Genomic DNA, 11,424 nt, shown 5'->3' on the forward strand with positions numbered 1-11,424 from the left:
TCTTGGAAGTAAAACAAAAATTGTATAAAGTTGACATACATTGTATATACTAATAAAATTCAGGTGGGCATTGGGGGGCAAAAGTCTAAATAACCTCTTTTTTTTTTTTTTAAGAGAGAGAGAGAGAGAATTTCAATATTTATTTTTTAGTTTTCATCGGACACAACATTTTTGTATGTGGTGCTGAGGATCGAACCTGGGCCGCACGCATGCCAGGCGAGTGCGCTACTGCTACATCCCCAGCCCTGAATAACCTCTTTCAGTGTTGAGAAACTCACAATCTGTTTGTGAGTCAATTTAGACTCCTGTGTTATGGTTAACTGGGCTCCTGGATCATTTATTCAAGCATTCCTTCACTAGATTTTATTAAATCTCAATGCTTTACTTTAAATACGGTATCTGTCCTCAAAAGTCTCAAAATCAAAATTAACACTTTCTAAAAGGAAAAAAAAAACCTGAAAACTTAGTGAAGATATAGCCCTTGCTTAATACAAGGGAATATGGCTAAAGTTAATTGCTTTGAGCTTGGAGATTGTAGTGATTGCTGTAACCCACCCCTCCATTCCCCTTCAGGAATGAAGACCTTGTTCCTCAACGCCAGGTGTATTTCCAGAAGATATCTCTTAGCTGTCATTCATTTGGGGACATTCCTCACCCAAGGTCATGTTTCCTTCAGGGAGACCTGGCATTCACTGACTCTTCAGCCTCCGGGATGGGGTATAAGTTCTAGCCTTACCCCAACTTGGAATAGTTCCAAGGATGTTCCCCATCCCAGAACAATTTATGGGTTTGGCTGAGGAAGGTTGGTACTGCATCTCGACTCAATTTGCCATCTGCCCAATCCTGCGACCTTCTCTTTCCACTGGTTCTAAGACCACTTCCCAATACATGTCTTCAAGCTGATTTGTCTCAAAGTCAGCTTCCCAGATGACCAACCTATAATAGGGATGAGAATGAGGTATCTACAAAGTATTTGATATCATTAAGGAGAGAGATTATTTCTGCATAGGTATAGTGGAACACTAGGTGTAGTATGTTTTTAGGTTAAGTTTTAAAGAATGAGTTAGGCTATTGCTAAGAAGAGAGACTCATAAGGATGGAGAGGAATTTGTAGGCATGAGGGCCAGCAAAGTGGAGGACTGGGGATATGATAGAAGATGGTATATTCTCACTCTCTCTGCTTCTTGGTGGCCGTATTCCCAACTGCTTTCCGCCACTACACCCTTCCACCATTATCTTCTGTCACCTCAGGCCCAGAGCAATGGAGTTGGCTGTCTATGGACTAAGACTTCTGAAACCACATTTTGACTGTTAATCAGGATTAGATCTTCTAAGAATGTGCAAGTTGGGTTATAGCTCAGTGGTAGAGTGCTTGCCTAGTACATGTGAGGCACTGGGTTTGATCCTCTGCACCACATAAAAATGAAAGATATTGTGTCTACCACCTACAATTAAAAAATAAATATTAATTATTCATTATTCAATATTCACATTCATTAATCCCATAGAATCCTCACACCAAGGCTCTGGGGGAGTTTTCCTTTTACAGATGAAGAAATGGAAGTTCAAAGAAATTAAGTCCAAATTTAAACAGTAAAAATTTAAAAAAACTCCTTGTAGAACCGTTGACCAGGTGTTCTCCGTAGGTACTCTTGCAAACCTCCAGGAACACTGGTTGAGACTGAGTAAAAGCTCCCCTCTCCCACCAGAAATATGCCACTCCTCATTCTCACTAGAAAATGAAGGCTTTTCTCTTTGGAGTTGACCCCTGGCACAGTGGAGGGCTGGAGGGAGGTGATGTTCTGAAGCTAAGGAGGGACTAAGGACCTTCATACTAAGTGAGGACCGCAGTGCCCTTCCCCTATTTGGCTACCAGAAGGATAACAAATGCCCATCTATACAGGACTCTGGAGCTTTTGCTTATGGGGAAACTGCCCTATTCTAGGAAAGAGACTGACAGATGTTTGGGAATTCTCCACCTCCCAAACTGGGTGTCTGCTCTATTTTGTTCCTGATGGTGAAGCCCACAATGTAGGGAATCCCTTCCACACACAAGTGCATCATTCCTGATCATAAACTACCATGGATATCCACTACACATTTGAGAAAAAGTCCCTAAAGACACCATTGGGAGGGCAGATAGAGGGCTTTTTAGAATGAGAAGTCTCAACATTTTTATCACCATTGCACTTTCATTAGAAAGCTACTAGAGGGCTGGGGATGTGGCTCAAGTGGTAGCGCGCTTGCCTGGCATGCGTGCGACCCGGGTTCCATCCTCAGCACCACATACCAACAAACATGTTGTGTCCGCCGAGAACTAAACAATAAATATTGAAAATTCTCTCTCTCTCTCTCTCTTTAAAAAAAAAAAAAAGCTACTAGAGGATGGGCTTCTCTGAAGTAAGAGATTAAATCAAGAGGAAAGCTGCTAAGAAAGAAGGAATCCAACACAAAAGAAAGGGGAAGGAATTCCCAAATGTGGATGTATTAACAGGGTTAGAAAGCAACTCAGGCAGGTAGAAGCAGGAATTCTAAAGATTCTAGGAAGGCTGTCTCCTAGAAAAACAAGAAACCAATTGACTCACACACATTGAGAGGGGTTTATTCTTCTTTTTGTTTGTTTGTTTTAGTTGTCAATAGACCTTTATTTTACTTATTGATACTGGTGCTGAGAATCAAACCCAGTGAATTACACATGGTAGGCAAGTGCTCTGCAACTGAGCTACAACCCCAGCCTGAGAGGGGTTTATACTTCTTTTGGAGGGCTTGAAATGAATTAGTGATAAATATATAGAAAATCAGTAGGTAAAAAAAATGCAGTTATTGAATGCTAGAGAAAAAGAAACTTGTACAAGAGAAGGAAAGTAACCAAAGTATATTACATGGCTCAGCTGTGAATAATATATACATAGAGAATAGCATACATAAGGAAATACTGTGATGTCATTTTTTTTTTTTTCAGGGAATGAGGGTAGATGATTTGCCTATGTGTAAGAAACCTGAGTTCCCATCTTTCATCGGAGTGAAAGCACAAAAACTAAAGCTGAAAATTATACATAGTTATATAAGTATGTTATTTAGCCATAGGAGGTAAATATAAGAAACAGCAGCAAGAATAATGAACAGAAATTGTCTATGGACAAGTTTGGGCTGGAAGAATGATATAGGGACTTCCATTTTTTAAAGAACTGTTTAGCTGTCTAATTTGTGAATGTGTATTGCTAGACATGAAATTTAAAAAAAATTAAATTTAATAAAAAAAATGGCAAGTCTGCATTATGGTGAACATTGGTGTGTAAGTAATGGTAAGTTCATAAGATTTGGTGAGGGACTGAAGTAGAGAGCACTGTTAAGAATGACTCCGGTTTCTCACTTCCAATTGGACAGAAGGTGGTACCATGCACTGAAATGGGGAATACAGGGAAAGAACTAAGTTTTATGAGCCAAGATTGGTTTTGCATACATTGATTTTGAGAAATATGAAATATCCAGATGCAGATTCCAAATAGGCAGACAGATACAAGGGTGCAGATCCCAGAGGAGAGATCAGAGTTGGAGGTACCTGTTGGTTTCCTTGCTCCAGCTTTTCATGCCTCAATCTTTTGATGCTCTCCATAGTCCTAGCTCCTGGCACTTGTTCTTCCCTGTGCATCCAGTTTATTTTTTTGCTCTTCCTAATTACTGCTCATTTTACTTATTTCAGGGGAAATATCATTTTCTCTCAAAAGCTGTGCTTAAACCCTAGGTCAGGTCACTTCCTCATGTTATATATTTTCATAGAACTTTTCATCATATTTGTCAGAATTGTGATTTCACCTTTATTCATGTAATTATTTTCTGTTTCCTGATCATAATTTCCATGAGTACAGGAACTGTGTCTATTTTTGCTCACTCTTATACTATACCCTATACCTATCATAATACCTAGTTCATAATAGGTGCTCATAACATGGCTAAAAAGACTAATAACTACTTACACATGGAACAAAGACATATCACTAATTGAAGGCATTAGTATTTTGTGGAAGAAAGACTACCATGCTGCCCAGTGATCCTTGAAGCCTAATATCTTTGTGTAATCCCCTCCCCTTGAGAATGAGGGACCTGTGACTTCCTTCTAATCAATAGAATATGGCAAAAGGGGATGGAATCACTTCCATGGTTATGCTCCATATGACTGTAACCTCCATCTAGCTGGTAGACTATTTTCTTCTTCCCTTGTTGGCTTTGGTGAAATAAGCTTCCATGAGGAAAGGCCCATATGGCAAGAAACTGATGGTGGCCTCCTGCCAGTTGCCTTCAAGAAAACAAGACCCCTCAGGGAGAAATGAAAGACAGAGACCAGGCAAAGATACATACGAGAGAGTTTATTTGTCAGAGCTGATAAAAAACAGGCTTGGGGTTTGGGACTTTTATGGGGCAGGCACAGGGATTAGAGCCGGTGGGGTCCTAATATGGGCAGTTAAGGATGGAGTTAGTATGAGGGAGTGGTGAGCCTTTCTCAGAAATGTCCTTGGGCAGGAAAGCAAAATTTTTCTTAAAATGGCGGTGGTCACTTAAGATGGCCATCCAGATGCTAAGCAAGGGCCTTACATATAGTTGCTTTCCTTTTCCTGTATCAACAATGTATGTTGGGTATCTAGGAGGAAGAAAACTGTCTCTGGTTTGCAGGTCCATAAATTTGTGAAGAATTGTGCTACAGGAGGTGTAGTTAAACTGCATGTAAAGTGTCTCAGCCATATTTCAGCTTGTTGCTTGCTTGATTTTTTAGGTGGGTGCAGAGTACCAGGGATTGAACTCAGAGGCACTCAAGTACTGAGCCACATCCCCAGCCCTATTTTGCATTTTAGTTAGAGACAGGTTCTCACTGAGTTGCTTAGTGCCTTACCATTGCTGAGGCTGTCTTTGAACTCCAAGCCACTGGGATTACAGACGTGCCCACACTTGTTTGATTTTGAGACAGGGTCTCCCTAACCTTGTTGCCTATATTGCCCAGCCGGCCTCTGCACCATGGCAATTTGCCTCATTAAAACCATCAAGGATGAATCAAGGATGAATGTCTGCTAGCCACACAGAATCTTTTGTAATCTGATCACACAAGTAATATTCCCTCAATGTTGAAGTATTCTATTGGTTAAAAGCAAGTTACTTGCTCACTTCTGCAGCACATACACTGAAATTGGAACGATACAGAGAAGATTAGCATGGCCCCTACGCAGATGACTCGCAAATTCGTGAAGCGTTCCATATTTTTAAATCACATACTGGGAAAATCACTTGCATAAGACTAAAGCAATTTTGACATTATTTCACTGCTATCATTCTCCCATTTATTAATTTTGTATGAGTTAATTCACACTACTGAAACACATGTGGCAACAGAAAAGACTGTTTTGTTCTTTGAAATACTTTACAGATTACATTATCCCTGGAATCCTTAGTGCCTAATGGCGTTTTGGGTTGCCTTTAAAGTAACATATTTTTTCCTGCAATCCTCCTAATGCTTCTCCATATTTCTTTTATTTTTTTTTTCTCTATACAGTAAGGAAAAACCATGTTTGATTTAGTTAGGATTTGTTTTTCAGCTGCACACAGAAACCCAAACTAAAGTGGCTTAAACAGGGTAGGTATTAAATTTTCTCACATAAAAGAAATCTAAACTGGGCACAGTGGGGCACACATGTAATCCCAGCAGCTTGGGAGGCTGAGGCAGGAGGATCACGAGTTTAAAGCCAGTCTCTGCAAAAGCAAGGCACTAAGCAACTCAGTGAGAACTTGTCTCTAAAAAAAATACAAAATAGGACTGGGGATGTGGCTCAGTGGTCCAGCGCCCCTGAGTTCAATCCCTGGTATCTGCCTCCCCCCCCCCCACCTCCCCATATCCCCCGAAAAAAAAGAAAGGAGGGACATTGTGAGGCAATCAGCATTCTCTGCTCCACTGTTATTCAGTGTATTCAATTTGAACTGAACATTTGCAAGATACCAGAAAATGTGTTAAGTGTTGGGGAATCCAAAAATATGTAAAGGGCCTGGGGTTGTGGCTCAGTGGCAGAGAGCTTGCCTAGCATGTGTGAGGTACTGTGTTAGATCCCCGGCACTACATAAAAAATAAGATAAGGGCTGGGGATGTGGCTCAAGCGGTAGCACTATTGCCTGGCATGCATAATTGGACAAATATACAAAAGAGAAATCACATAATCATTATATTATGGTTTATAATATAAGGGGGAAAACTGAAAGAAAAGTAAAGGGATGATTGAATATATTGTAACATATACAAGGATAAGAATATTATGCAGCCATTAAAGAATATGATATATATCCACGCATATCAATTATTCAGTGATACAGAAAGCCAAAATGCTAAGTAAATAAAATCAAGTTATATCATAACATGATTAATTGGCAGTTAATTAACATTTTAGAATGTGTTTACATGGATAGATAGCTGGAAAGAGTTTTCTCAAAATCTTATAGTTTATAATAGTCATATCTAGGAGCTAGGATTTTTGAGTAGTTTTTTTACTTTTTTCTATATTGTCTTTTAAATTGATCAAAAGTTTAATTTTTCTTTCTTTTTTTTTTTCTAAGACAGGGTCTTGCCATGTTTCCCAGGTTAGTCTTGAACTTGTGGGCTCAAACAATCCTTTTGACTCAGTCTTCTGAGTAGCTACGTTGTTCAACTATTTTAAGTGACTATAGTTATACTTTTAATCAGAATAATGTAAGTTTTCATTCATCTTTAAAAATCCACAGGTAACTCATTATTGGGCTATATCACTTTTTGAGTAATATATACTAGTATAATTTAAATTTAAAATGTCTCCTTAGGAAAAGCTTCCTAAGAGTAGTATTATTTGGGTGTGTTTCATCAAGGCCCACTTTTATTGATTTACCAGCTGAATAATGCCACTGCTAAGGTTTAAGATATGTCAGCCCGTGTCATTTATTAATATACTCAGTGACTTCTAAGGTTCCAGTTAAAATTTTTTTAAATTAAAGCTCTATAGTTATACATAGTAGTTGGGTTCATCCTGACAAACTATACATGCATGGAAATCGATTTCAGTTCATGATCCCCTATTCCCTCTCCGTCTTTCCTTTCATCCTCCCTCCTTTACTCTACTAGACTTCCTTTTGCTCATTTATTTATATTTGATTGTTTCTTTTTACTTATGCTTAAAGGTGAACCTCCTTGTGGTGTATTTATCTATACACATACATGATATTTAAGGAATTCATTCTGTACTGCCTCTCCTTACCCATCCTTCCACTCTGCCTCTCTATCTCCTTCTTTGACATCACTGATCTTCCCTTTATCTTTAAGTTATCTTAACCTTCCTTCCCCCTTTCCTTTATTTTACTCTAGCTTCCACATACCAGAGAAAACATTTGACCTTTAAGTTTCTAATTTTGGCTTGTTTCACTTAGTATGACTTTTTCCATTTCCACCCACTTACCTGCAAATGCCATAATTTCTTTCTTTTTTTCTGGCTGAGCAGAACTCCATTGTGTGTGTGTGTGTGTGTGTGAGTGTGTGTGTGTGTGTGTGTGTGTGTATATATCTCCATTCATCTTTTTATGAGGGTTCCAGTTATATTTTAAGATGTTGCCCAAAGCTGTGAAATCTTTATAATCTTTATTACTAAAAGGCAAAACTTCTTTTGGAGGTGCTAAGTGGCCTCCCCTGGAAGCAAGAGAAAAAAATAACCCTTCAAACCTCACTGGAAACCAACCAGTCTTAAAAATGAGTAGCTATACCAGGGGCTGAGCAGAAAGGAAAGAAACTGCTGTCCCTGCCTGGAAAGACCCAAGCGTTTATGTAAATTAGGAACCTTAGGCATTCAGAAACTGGCAAAAGAACTACGAGTATAATCTAAAAACTAAGGTTTGGCAAAATTAGTAAGTTTATAACACCACTGTGGCCTTTCTACAGCTGGTAAATCCTACATTTGATGACCCAGTGAGCTTATTCCTTTCTTTCTCTCTCTGTTTAGTGTATGGCATGAGTGAATGCCAAATATGATTATTAATTTGGATAAATTAATTTTGTCTCTGCTATGACCCTTAATCCCACTCAACAATTTTTTTTAGTTGTAGATGGACACAATAACTTTATTTTATTATTTATTTTTATGTGGTGCTGAGGATTGAACCCAGTGCCTCACACATGCTAAGTGAGCATTCTGCCACTGAGCCACAACCTCAGCACCTATGCAAGCATTTTGTGAGTCTATGTGAGAGTTTTTTGTTTTTTCGGTACCGGGGGATTGAACCCAGGGGGTACTAACCACTGAGATTTTTATTTTTATTTTTTTAATTTATTTTTTTTAAAGATAGAGTGAGAGAGGAGAGAGAGAGAGAAAGAGAGAGAGAGAGAGAGAGAGAGAGAGAGAGTTTTTTTAACATTTTATTTTTTAGTTTTCGGCGGACACAACATCTTTGTTGGTATGTGGTGCTGAGGATCGAACCCGGGCCGCACGCATGCCAGGCAAGCACGCTACGCTTGAGCCACATCCCCAGCCCCACTGAGCTTTTTAAAATCCATTTTTATTTTTTATTTTGTGACAGGGTCTCACTAAGTTGCTGAGGCTGGCTTTGAACTTGTAATCCTCCTGCCTCAGCCTCCCAAACTGGTAGGATTATAGGCATGTGCCACCATGCTTAGCATATGTGAGAGTTTTGATTGCTTCAATATAAACCTATTGCCATTACCAAAAAAGAAAAAAAACATATAAAAAAGTATCACTGAATCCACTGAAAGTGAAACTTGGAAAAACATCCCATTTACAATAGCCTTAAAAAAGTAAATAAAATAAAATACTTGGGAATAAATTTAATGAAAGAAGTGAAAGACTTCTACAATGAAAATTATAACATACTAAAGAAAGAAATTAAAGAAGACCTTAGAAGATGGAAAAATCTACTTTGTTCTTGGGTAGGCAGAATTAATATTGTCAAAATGACCATACTACCAAGAGCACTATACAGATTCAGTGCAATCCCAATCAAAATCCCAATGGCATTCCTTATAGAAATAGTAAAAGCAATCCCAAAATTCATCTGGAAAAATAAGAGATCCAGAATAGCCAAAGCAATCCTTAGCAAGAAGAATGAAGCTTGTGGCATTACTATGCCAGACCTAAAACTATACTACAGAACAATTGTAACTAAAACAGCATGATATTGGCACCAAAATAGACCTGTAGACCAATGGTACAGAATAGAGGACACAGAGTCTAACCCACATAACTTCAGTTTTCTTATATTAGACAAAGGCGCCAAAAATGTACGTTGGAGAAAAGATAGCCTCTTCAATAAATGGTGCTGGGAAAACTGGAAATCCATATGCAACAAAATGAAATTAAACCTCTATTTCTCACCATGCACAAAACTCAAATCAAAGTGGATAAAGAACCTAGAAATTAAACCAGAGGGCTGGGGATGTGGCTCAAGTGGTAGTGCGCTCGCCTGGCATGCGTGCGGCCTGAGTTCAATCCTCAGCACCACATACAAACAAAGATGTTGTGTCCGCCGAAAACTAAAAAATAAATATTGAAAAAATACTCTCTCTGTCTCTCTCTCCCTCTCTCACTCTCTCTTAAAAAAAAAGAAAAAAAAAAAAAAGAAAAGAAATTAAATCAGAGACCTTGCACCTATTGGAAGAAAAAGTAGGCCCAAAATCTCCATCATGTGAGATTAGGCCCCAACTTTTGTAATAAAACTCCTGTAGTGCAAGAATTAAAAGCAAGAATCAATAAATGGGATGGATTCAAACTAAAATGTTTCTTCTCAGCAAAAGAAACAATCAGTGAGGTGAATAGAGACCCTACAGAATGGGAGCAAATATTTACCACAAGCACATTAGATAGAGCACTAATCTCTAGGATATATAAAGCACTCAAAAACCTTAAAACCAACCAACCAACCAACAAACAAAAAACAAACAAACAAAAAAAACCCAAATAACCCAATCAATAAATGGGCCAAGGAACTGAATAGACACTTCTTAGAAGAGGATATACAATCAATCAACAAACATGAAAATATGTTGAACAGCTCTAGCAATTAGAAAAATGCAAATCAAAACTACGATTTCATCTCACTCCAGTCAGAATGGCAGCTATTAAGAATACAAACAAGGCTGGGGATGTGGCTCAAGCGGTAGTGCGGCCCGGGTTCGATCCTCAGCACCACATACCAACAAAGATGTTGTGCCCCCCGAAAACTAAAAAAATTCTCTCTCTCTCTCTCTCTCTCTCTCTCTCTCTCTCTCACTCTCTCTTTAAAAAAAAAAAAAAAAGAATACAAACAATAATAAGTGTTGGTGAGTATGTGGGGGGAAAGGGATACTCATACTTTGGTGGTGGGACTACAAATTGGTGCAGCCAGTCTGGAAAGCAGTATGGAGATTCCTTGGAAACCTGGGAATGGTATCATCAGTTGACCCAGCTATCCCATTCCTTGGTTTATACCCAAAGGACTTAAAAACAGCATACTACAGGGACACAGCCATATCAATGTTTGTAGCAGAACAATTCACAATAGCTAAATTATGGAACCAAACTAGATGCCCTTCAGTAGAAGAATGAATAGGGAAATTTTGGTATATATACACAATGGAACATTACTCAGCATTAAAAGAGAATAAAATCATGGCATTTGCAGGTAAATGGGTGACTTTGGAGAATATAATGCTAAGTGAAGCAAGCCAATCCCCAAAAATCAAAGGCCTAATGTTTTCTTTGATAAGAGGATGTAGATGCATAAATGTAGATTGTCGGGGGTGGGAGCATGAGAGGAATGGAGGAACTTTAGATAGGGCAAACTTTATTTATTTATTTTTTAAATTTTTTTTTATTGGTTGTTCAAAACATTACAAAGCTCATGACATATCATCTTTCATACATTTGATTCAAGTGGGTTATGAACTCAAATTTTTATCCCAAATACAAATTGCAGAATCACATTGGTTACACATCCACGTTTTTACATAATGCCATATTAGTGACTGTTGTATTCTGCTAACTTTCCTATCCCCTACTATCCCCCCTCCCCTCCCCTCCCATCTTCTCTCTCTACCCCATCTGCTGTTATTCAATTCTCTCTCTTGTTTTTTTTTTCCCCCTTTCTCCTCACAACCTCTTATATGTAATTTTGTGTAACATTGAGGGTCTCCTTCCATTTCCATGCAATTTCCCTTCTCTCTCCCTTTCCCTCCCACCACTCGTCTCTGTTTAATGTTAATCTTTTCCTCATGCTCTTCCTCCCTGCTCTGTTCTTAGTTGCTTTCCTTATATCAAAGAAGACATTTGGCATTTGTTTTTTAGGGATTGGCTAGCTTCACTTAGCATAATCTGCTGTAATGATAGGGCAAACTTTAGATAGGGCAAACTTTAGATAGGGAGGGAAGGGAAAGGAGGG

At 38.6% G+C, this 11,424-nt stretch overlaps 1 non-coding gene across 1 annotated transcript; it reads left to right on the top strand.

Annotated features, from left to right (window-relative positions):
* Positions 1-5,149: 5,149 nt before the first annotated feature.
* LOC120883766 (U6 spliceosomal RNA) lies at positions 5,150-5,254 on the top strand. Its single transcript, XR_005725963.1, has one exon. It is a non-coding gene; the product is annotated as a U6 spliceosomal RNA (small nuclear RNA).
* Positions 5,255-11,424: the final 6,170 nt, after the last annotated feature.

The sequence above is a fragment of the Ictidomys tridecemlineatus genome, chromosome 7 (assembly GCF_052094955.1).
Source record: "Ictidomys tridecemlineatus isolate mIctTri1 chromosome 7, mIctTri1.hap1, whole genome shotgun sequence".
In the NCBI taxonomy this organism is placed as follows: Eukaryota; Metazoa; Chordata; class Mammalia; order Rodentia; family Sciuridae; genus Ictidomys; species Ictidomys tridecemlineatus.